Consider the following 10,737-nt stretch of genomic DNA (forward strand, 5'->3'; position numbering starts at 1 on the left):
TCTACAGACTGGTTAAGGACCCTTGAAGACTGATTTTGTTTTGTTGGTTGGTTTTTGGTTGTGTTGTGTTGTGTTGTGTTTTGTTTGTTTTGATGAAAGACCCAGGCATAAATAGGCAGTTCACAACTCTAGTATCAAGAAGACATGAACGGACACAGTTGCTAAACTGATAGATATCTTCAATCAGGCATGCTATAATAAGAGTGCCATCGGCTGGGGACTTAAACAATAGCAGTTTCTCATGTTTTTCTGGAGGTTGAGAAATCCAAGGTCTGGCCTTTGGGAAAGGCTGTCATTGTAGTTTATGCACAGCTACACTTTTACATTCTTTGCAGTGACAAGAGAAAACTTTCTCCTCTAACATAGACACTAATCCTACCATAGATTCCACCCTCAGGGCCTCACTCAGCTGTCCCAAATTACTTCCCAATAACCCACCTCCATATCATCCCATTGGGGTTAGGGTTTTTGATGTATAAATTTGGAAGAGAAACAAAGAAATAGTCTGTAACTGTAGATTAATGTTCTCCTAACAAAAGTCTAAATGAGTGGGTGCTGATGTTGGCTCAGCATGGCCCTCAAGGACATAAACTTTCTCACCTTTTCACTGTGGAAAAAGCCTTTTGCTTTCTAGCTTCATGTTTATTGCCTCATGATCACAAAATGGCTGCAGAGCTCCAGATATGTTAGATGGACAAAAAAGGAAAGGTAATACAATCAATGTCTGCCCCTTGTACCAAAAACTGCATTTCTCCCCCCTGGAATTCCCACTAGAGTTCAACTCTACCTCACTGACCATGACGTGGCCACATGGCCTACACTAGAGGCTGGAATATCAAGCTTGTGGCTTTACCAGATTCTACAGTGAACATAGTTAAACTGGCTGCACAATTTGGTGGGGGGCCTAGGGCAAGATTAAAATGAAGTTTTTGTTGAAAAAGCAGAAAAGGGGCACTGTGTTGGAGCAGGGTAAACTGTCACTTGGAATAGCCTCATTCCATTTGGGAATGCTTAGATCAAGTCCCACTTCTGCCTCTGGCCCAGCTTCCTGCCGGTGGGAGGCACACACTATGGCTCAAGGACCTGGATGCCTACTTGAAACACATGGATTGCATTCCTACCTGTTGTGTCTTGGTTTTGGCCAAGTCCACCATGAACAGTTGTGGGCGTGTGGAAGAACGAACGTGAAGATGGAAGAGTCTGTCTCTCTCTGTCTTTCTGTCTTTCTGTATAATTCTGCCTTTCAAATGAGACTTCTTAACGTTTTTTCTTAAGGTGTCGTAGAAGATACTAAAACACAGAACATTTTTACTTAAGCAGACAAAAAGCATATGCCACCTCTCTGGTAGTGGTGTATCTTAATTATAATGAGAAAGTATTCTAAGCAATAAAGTTTTGAAGTATTATGAATTATATCACTAAGCTTTAACTCACATGTGAAATCATTGCAAACCAAGAAAACGGCACCTACACATCTGGTGTTCAGTAAAGGCTGTCTTCCTGGTTCACTTAAATTGCATAATTTTTATTTCAAACTATATAAGCATTCAAGTTTTTGCTCATGAATTTCCTAACAGAATAGTAAAAAAGCTGTACATATCTACTGCTTCTATTTAACTTCTTCACAGATTCTATCAATACTTTCTACCTTGACTTAATGGTAAGTAAAGACTTAAAGTAACCATGGGTTTCTTCACCTTTTTCTTCTAGGTCATTCCCAGTGTAGCGGCTGGCTAATGCAGAGGAGTAATGCCAGTAAGAGAGAGATGACAGTATTTCTTGGTCATTTGTGTTTCTGTGTTGGAAGCAAGTTCTGGCTCAAACTGAACGTGTTTTTCAGAGCTGTTGGTGTCCACATCCACTCCTAATCTACACACACGGGCACATACCCATTCGCACCCCACCCACCTACTCAGTCATGAACATAAGACACTTACCTTAAACTCACTTTCACTTTGAGTCACTTCAACTCCCACACATAAGGGGTCCAACCTGGATGCTATGCTCATGGAGCAATACAAATATAGGATGGCCTGCATGAGGACATTCATTGTACGTATTTCCTCTGCTCGTGGGCATGGCCCATTTTTCCAACAGACTGGACTTCCAAAAGTTTATTAAGAATTTCAAGGAGCCAGCATTGCAGAATACGCGATAAAACTGCTACCTGTGACACTGGCATTCCGTATGGGTACTGGCTTGAGTCCCAGCTTCTCCACTTCCCATTCAGCTCCCTAATAATGCACCTGGGAGAGCAACAGAAGATGGCTGAAGTCTTTGGATCCCTGCACCATGTAAACTCCTTTGGAGATCCAGAAGTTCTTGGCTCCTGGCTTCAGTCTAGCCCAGCCCTGGCCGCTGCAGCCATTTGCAGAGTGAACCAGCAGATTCTCTCTAATTTCACTCTCCCTCCTTCTCTGTAACTCTTAGAAAGTAATAAAATGTTTTTTAATATTTATTTTTATTGGAAAGTCAGATATACAGAGAGGAGAAAAGACAGAGAGGAAGATATTCCATCCATTGGTAAACTCCCGAAGCAGCCGCAACAGCCAAAGCTGAACCGATCCAAAAGCAGGAGCTTCTTCCAGGTTTCCCATGGGGGTGCAGGGTCCCGAGGCTTTAGGCCATCAACTGCTCTTCCAGGACACGAATTAGCACCCATTTGGGATCCTGGCTCATGTAAGATGAGGACTTTAGCTACTAGGCTACAGCACTGGGCCCTTAATAAAATCTTTATATGTTTAAAAATATATATAAGACTTTCAACATAGCGATACACTGAGTGTACAGTTCTACTGAGTGGTAAGTTCTATGCTACCATCCAGGACCCATGTCCATGAAGGCAGCCCTGGTCAGAGAGTTTGGAAATGGGTGATGTGAGCCAGGAAGTTTCCCGCATGACTGAGTAACCATTTAAATCACACTTGGACCACCCTCAAATGCAAACCACAGCAGTCCTTGGATCTGTAGCTCCCTGAGGAACAAGGTAAGCATACTCATGGAGAGCCATGATCAGCAGATTCCACAGCAACGCACCTGGACCAGTAGAGACCTAGATTGTGCCCGGAGGATGACCAGAAATAACCAAAGTTCTGTGGGGTCCAGGAAACCAAGCCATTGCATGGCAGAGAGGAATGGGGAGAAAGCAGTAGTTAATGTGAACCTAACCTAGTTTGAACTGAAGAACAGGAGCTGTGCAACTACAGGAGGACTGTGAAACTCCCGAGCTGCTCATTTACCCGAGCGTGGAGCCCAGGACTCAGCCTAGATCTTTCTTAGGCGTGTCAGGTCTGCAAGTACTTGAACCATCACCTGCTGCCTCCCAGGTGCACATTAGCAAGAAGCTGGGATCCACAGCAAAGCTAGCAGTGCGCCAAGCCCCTGCATCATCAGCTGCCTTCAATTAACAAGTTGCTAACACTTTGGCCCTTCCAGAGCTCATTTTTAGAAGGAATTAGATATTAATTCAAAGTTTATGTTTCCCAGTTTTTGTAAGTGTGACAGACACATCAATTTAACCTAATACTTCTCTATGCTAATTCAGATATTTCCCATCAGCATATGTGTTCAATGTCAGGCTGGCAGTTCATGAGGAAAGCTAGGTTATAAGTAATATTGCACCAGTTTCTCCTACATTACAAGAAATCTGGTGTCCCAACCAGAGGCTTAACGGCTGAACCACAGCACCTGCTCCAATCTGGAATTACTGCCTAGCCCAATGGGGGAGAGAAAAGGTTTAGTAGCAATATCTGGAGAAAACAAATGTACTCCTGAAACAGGATGAAAAACCAGCTCAGGTGAAGTGAAGTGAGGTGAGACATTGGCCTTATTCCCCCCGCCCATCCCAGGTGTCCTTAATCTGACTTAATAAGCCTCCATTCTGCTGAGAGCAAATGTCAATTTCTTCAGTCCAAACCTGTGACCTCAACACAGTGACTTCGGTCCCTAGTTTCTTTTTCATCTTCCAGCATCTCTCTAGGGTGATGGTCGCTTTTACAAGGCATGTGGAAAGGGTTGTTGGTAAGGAACTGGGACCCTGGAATGGGTCTTATGCCTTCCTGCACCTTCAGCGTTTACCTTCCGCACCTGGTGGCTCTGTTGTTTTCTGGTGAAAGCTCTTACGACTTTCAGCGTACACTGCTCTCCACATCATCCGAGACCCTGGAGTAGGTCTGACGGTTCTCCTGCTTCAGTCCCCCGCCTTGGTGCTTACCAACACTGTGGACTCTGAGATCTAGCGGTGAGTGCTTTTCCAACCTGACCTTTCAACCCTGAGGCCACATGGACCTTGCTCTAGCAAATTTCCCAGTGGACCTGCCAGTTACCCTCCCTCGCTCTCCCCAGGGTGGAGGGAAGTGTATTGACATCTTCCACACAGAGCGTGATGGCCAAAGAAGCGTAGGAAATAAAACCCAGTGCCTCTTTGCCCAGTCACATGGCACAGTCACTTTTATTCTCATTTGGCTTTCAGTACATTGGGAAAGTCTGGAAGTGGGTCCCCCAGAGACCCAGTTGGCAAGGGGAGAAGCAGGCCCTTGTCCTCACCCTGCTAACATGCTGGTCCCATTCTGGAGTTTGACCCAAAAGTGTTCATCAGAGCTCACATCTCCCAGCCTCTCCCATCTCCAGTGCACCCCCTCACAACTTGTCGGAGTCAGAGGGACAGCTTCTCACTTCCCCTGAATCATAATCTGAGTTGCTGCAGATGCTCAGCCTCTTAGTTGCATCTTCAGCGTTTACCTTCCACACCTGGTCACCCTTGTGACCACCAGCTCCTTCATTCCACCAGCTCCTTTCCCTGGCCAGTAAATTTTGTTATGACTTGATCTTGAGGTGTCAAAGTGTGAATAGAAATGTTACAAAAGGGAAAATTAGATACAATGTAAACCATGGTAAATCATGGTTTACATGCTGTTAACTGTTCCATAAATTCTAATGTAGTTTGATATTCACATACTTGTTTTTGCCAAAGTGTCAAGTTTCAGAAGGTCAAATTTGAGAAAAGTTCATAGAAAATGTAGATTCAAAGGCAAGTATGATTTTGTGTAAAAAATGTTGGGATTGGGCCCGCACGATAGTCTAGTGGCTAAAGTCCTCGCCTTTCATGCACCAGGATCCCATACGGGCACCAGTTCTAATCCTGACTGCCTCACTTCCCATCCACCTCCCTGCTTGTGGCCTGGGAAAGCAGTCCAGGTTGGCCCAAAGCCTTGGGATACTGCACCCGCATGGGAGACACAGAAGAGACTCTAGGCTCCTGCTTTTGGATTGGCTCAGCTCTGGCCATTGTAGCTGCTTGGGGAGTGAATCATCAGATGGAAGATCTTCCTCTCTGTCTCTCTTCCTCTCTGTATAGCTGACTTTCCAATAAAAATAAAATAAATCTTAAAAAAATTTTTGGGATCTATGTATATGAGAGGCCTTCTGAAAGTTCATAGAATACAGACCAGTGCCGTGAGGTGGTAGGCAAGCCTTCTGTGGTGCCGGCATCCCATACAGGCAGCGGTTCATGTCCTGAATACTCTACTTCCTTCCCCTCCAGTTCCCTGCTTGTGGCCTGTGAGAGTGGCAGAGGGTGGCTGAGGTCCTAGGACCCCTGTCCTCATGGAGGAGACCCAGAGGAAGCTCCTGGCTTCTAAAGGACCCAGCTTTGACTATTGTGTTCATTTGCTAAGTGAATCAGGGAATAATCTCTGTCTCTCCTTCTCTCTGTAATTCTAGCTTTCGGACAAAAATAAGTTTTAAAGATATAAAATAGAAATACCTCTCATGTTAACTATATTAAAGTTGATGGAGAATGCATATCATGAAAATTATTCCTGGATTTCAATCTTTCCCATCAAAATTAATATGCTTTTTGGTTGTTTTTCTCCATGTACTTTTTGAAGTACTTTCATATGCCTTCATTCAGTGGAACCAATGAACCACTATGGAATAATTTTAATAAAAGAGTAACTTTTATGGACATATTTAGCACTTTGTGTATTGTGGAAATAGTAATTCAATAAAAAGCAAGGATAGCTTCCAGGTTTGGAAACCAGAGAGGGTGGGTATTGGTCCTCCCTCCCTCTCCCTCCGTCTCCCTCCATCTCCCTCCATCTCCCTCCATCTCCCTCCCTCTCCCTCCCTCTCCCTCCCTCTCCCTCCCTCTCCCTCCCTCTCCCTCCCTCTCCCTCCGTCTCCCTCTCTCTCCCTCTGTCTCCCTCCCTCTCCCTCTGTCTCCCTCCCTCTCCCTCCCTCTCCCTCTCTCTCCCTCCCTCTCCCTCTGTCTCCCTCCCTCTCCCTCTGTCTCCCTCCCTCTCCCTCTGTCTCCCTCCCTCTCCCTCTGTCTCCCTTTCTCTCACACCTTCCCTTCCTCCTTCCCTCCTCCTTCCCTCTCTCCCTCTCTCACTCTTTCTCTCTTCCCCTCTCTCCCTTTCCTTCTCCTCCCCTGTTTCTCCTCCCTCCCTCCGCTTTCCTCCTTCTCTTCCTCTTTTCTCACACTTCCCTCATCCCTCTCTGCCTTTTTTATGAGATTTTTTTATTTGAAAGCGAGAGTGATAGTGGTAGTGACGGAGAAGGAGATCTGCCATTCACCTGGCTCAGGGCTGGGCTGGGCTGGGCTGGGCCGGGCCGGGCCAGTCCACAGCATATACTGGCATGAGCGAGAGCCAGGATGGAGTGCAGGCCAGGACAGGTAGTACCACAACACCCTCCGGTTAATATAAGAGCTAGGAGTGAGCCAGGCTAGGCTAGGCTGCTGTAGTCACCTGCAAAAGCTGGGACTGGGGCTTGCTGGGCTAAGACAGGTGCAGCACCTACTGGTGAATGCTGAGACTGGAAACAGGCCATCTCAAATTGGGCTGTAGCACTTGGCCCAACGTTGGGAGCAGGCCTGCTGCTAAGGAAAATGGGCCACTGCATCAACTGGTGAACATGGGAGCTGGGATGGAACATGCCAGTCTGGACATGGCTACAGCCAACATTTCTGCTGGGTGTGGGGACATGTAAGGCTGGGCTAGGCTGCCACAGCTGGTGACATCAGAAAGAGTCAGAATGGGTACAGGCCAGCTAGGTTAGGTCACAGCACCCATTGGCAAGTGACAGGACTGGGTGCAAGTCAGACCAGGCTGGAATACAGTACCCTTTGGCAAACACAAGATCCAGATCTGGGAGTAGGCTTGGTAGGGGAACTGTGGGCATTCCCCTGCTGGGCTGCAGCTCCCCTAGTGAGCATGGGAGCCAGGACGTGGGTCAGACCAGGGTGGTCAATGTGGCAGCACCTGTCAGCATACGTGTAGAGCAGGTCTGAGAGTGGGTCAGACCATGCTAAGCTGCAGCATCCATGAGTATGTATGTGAGTCAAATTGGGTGTGGGACTGACCAGGTTAGGCCACAGCACATGCTGCTTTATTTCTGTTGGGTCTATCTACAGAGAAACATCAGCACGTCTCAAAACCTATCAGGTACATGAAGGATGTTAATGGCTAGGAGCAATTATTTTTTATGATATTTCATTCTTCCCATCACTTTGTAATATTTAGCAAGACCATAATAATAATAAAATAAATAAAGCTGAGCAATTAAGAGTAGTCTCCCAGTGCCAGCACTGTGGTACAATGAGTTAAGGCATTGCCTGCAACACATGCATCCCACATGCGCACTAGCTCAAGCTCCAGCCGCCCTGCTTCTGATCCAGTTCCCTGCTGACGGGCCTGAGGAGGCAAGCAGAAGATAGTCAAGTCCTTTGGCCTCTGCCATCCATGTGGGAGAGCCGAGTGGAGCTGCCAATTCTGGTTTTGGCCTGATCCAGACATGGCTGCCATTGTCCATTTAGGGAGAGAACTCAAAGCCAAGAGACATGTGTGTCCCTCTCTTTCCGTCACTCTGCTTTTCAAACATATATATGTATATATATTTTTAAATTATGTATTGCTTTTTATTCAAACAATTCAGTCAAGAAATTCCTCCCTTTTTGTCACTCTTCAAAAAGTTGGTTTTTTACTTTGCAAACGTCTATTTATCAAGGCTATTATCATAAAGTCTAGTCAGCACCGAGCCTGGTCATGTAACACTGCCTGCTTTCAAGTTTTACTTCCATGGGTATGCTGGCGGTATTCAGAAAATCCGAGAGTTCCCATTACTACATCAGAGCTGACAGATTTGACTGCCAATCAGTGCAGCCCATTAGTCATTAGCTAGCAATCATAGGAAGTATCCCACGGGCATAAACTCATTCAACGACATAGTTACAAGTATTGTAGCACCCACTGGACTCATCTCATTTAATGATTCTGCACAAACTGCACGTCAACCTAGGAATTAGCCTCTGAAACAGGTTGGGAATGGATGAAATTCATGCCATTAGAAGCATTAAGTTCTTGGCATAACTGTGTGAGGGCCAAAGAAGGGTGGCAAAAACAGGTAACTCTCCTGGTAACATCAATACAAACTGAATGGAATTCTGGATAAACCAGCCAGGCCCGCCCCCGCCACACACACTCATTTTATATGCCTTTGTAAATGATAACTTTTGAAATTTTATTATGCGGGATTTTTTTTTTTTTAAGATTTAACTTTACTTGAAGATTTACAGAGAGAAAGATCTTTCATCTGTTGTTTCACGCCCCAAATACATACAACCAGAGCTGAACCAATCCAAAGCCAAGAGCCAGGAGCCTCTTTGAGGGCTCCTACATGGATGCAGGGTCAGCGGCTTGGACCAACCTTTGCTGATATCCTAAGCCACAAGCAGGGAGCTGGATCATAAGTGGATCAGCCAGGACATGAACCATTTCCTGTATGGAATGTGAGCACTTGCAGGTAGAGCGTTAGCCTTTGAGCCACCAAGCCAGCCTGAAGTTTGCTTATTTATAAATGAAGATTCTTTAGCGATTACACCAACAGTCTCTTAAAAGGATTTATTTATTTTTTTATTTAAAAGAGTTAAAAAGAGAAAGGGAGAGACAAGGAGATCTTCCATTCACTGGATCACTCCCAAAATGACCACAATAACCAGGGCTGAGCAAGTCCAAAGCTGGAAGCCAGGAGCTTCTTCTGGGTATCCTGTGTGAGGGGAGGAGCCCAGGAACATGGACCTTCTTACTCTGTTTTCCCAGACCATTCCAGGGAGCTGGATCTGAAGCAGAGCAGCAAAGATTAGAACTGCCCATATTGGGTTCCAGTGCCACAGGCTAAGGATTAGCTTGCTATGCAACCATGCTGGCCTCAAGAGTCGATGATGGGCCCGGCACGGTGGCCTAGTGGCTAAAGTCCTTGCCTTGGACGCACCAGGATCCCATATGGGTGCCGGTTCTAATCTCGGCAGCAGTCCTGCTTCCCATCCAGCTCCCTGCTTGTGGCCTGGGAAAGCAGTCAGTTGAGGACGGCCCAAAGCCTTGGGACACTGCACCCGTGTGGGAGACCTGTAGGAAGTTCCTGGTTCCTGGCTTCAGACTGGCTGCAGCACTGGCCATTGCACTCACTTGGGGAGTGAATCATCGGACGGAAGATTTTGCTCTCTGTCTCTCCTCTCTGTATATCCGACTTTGTAACAAAAATAAATAATTCTTTCCCCCAAAAAGTCAATAATACTTGCCTATAAAATTCTTTGATGTCTTATCAGGTTGTCATTATTAATCTCAATCCTGGCCACACCTTAAAGTGATCAGAGAAGCTTATCACATTATTGATGCAGTATTCCATCCAAGATAATTAAGTTAGAATTGAGGAGGAAGCAGGCATTAAAATGTTTTCAAAGGTCCACAGGTCATTCTATATATCCAGAGTTTTTTGGTTTGTTTTAATGACTTATTTATTTACCTGGGCATTTCAGAGTTATAAAGAGATAATGAGAGACATAGAGATTTTTTTTTCAATCACTAGTTCACTCCCTTGATGGGCACAGTGGCTAGGGCTGAGCTAAGCCAAGGCCAAGACCTTCCTCTGGGTCTCCCACATGGGTGGCAGGTTCCCAAGCACCTGGGCCATCTTCCACCATTTTTCCCAGGCCATTTGCATAGTGCTGAATCACAAGAGGAGCAGCTGAGACATGAACTGGCACCCACAGGGATGTCGATGCCGCAGGTGACACCACAAAGCCAGCCCCATAACCATTTAAGAGCAGCCATGATAGCTGCATTTGTTGGTGAATCCCAAACATCTTGTGCTTTGCACAAGTTTTGATAAATATGAAAATGCTAGGGAAATATTACTTTTCACAGCTGGGAGCAAATATTCCGTCTTTCTGACACACGGTTTAAAGTAAGGAGATCATGTTCTTTTGGAAGATATCATGAATACCCTGAGAAGTGTGCATCTTATTCTTCAAACGGTCACTATGCTTGTATAGAAAGACAGTCTTGGAAATACATCTTACTCTTTGTCTTGGAAATAGTTTATTTCATAGTATATTAATTATGTGCATTAGTAATGTAGGGAATATGACTTACATTTTACAAATTGGAGACATGTGCGTGCACGTGCACACACACACACACACACATATACAGAGATTGAAACTCACATCTACTGATTTAATCCCCAAAGGTCCATACTCAGGAGCCTGGAAATCAGTTCTGGCCTCCCACATGGGTGACAGGGACACAACAACTTGAGCTGCTGCCTCCCCGGTTGACATCATCAGGAAACTGGAGTCAGGCGTGGAGCTGGGACTGGATCCCAGGCTCACTCAGATGGGGATGGAATACAAGTGCCCCTGACAGTGCCAACCACTGCACCCCAAGACTGCTTTGAGCT

Source organism: Ochotona princeps, chromosome 23 (assembly GCF_030435755.1).
Source record: "Ochotona princeps isolate mOchPri1 chromosome 23, mOchPri1.hap1, whole genome shotgun sequence".
In the NCBI taxonomy this organism is placed as follows: Eukaryota; Metazoa; Chordata; class Mammalia; order Lagomorpha; family Ochotonidae; genus Ochotona; species Ochotona princeps.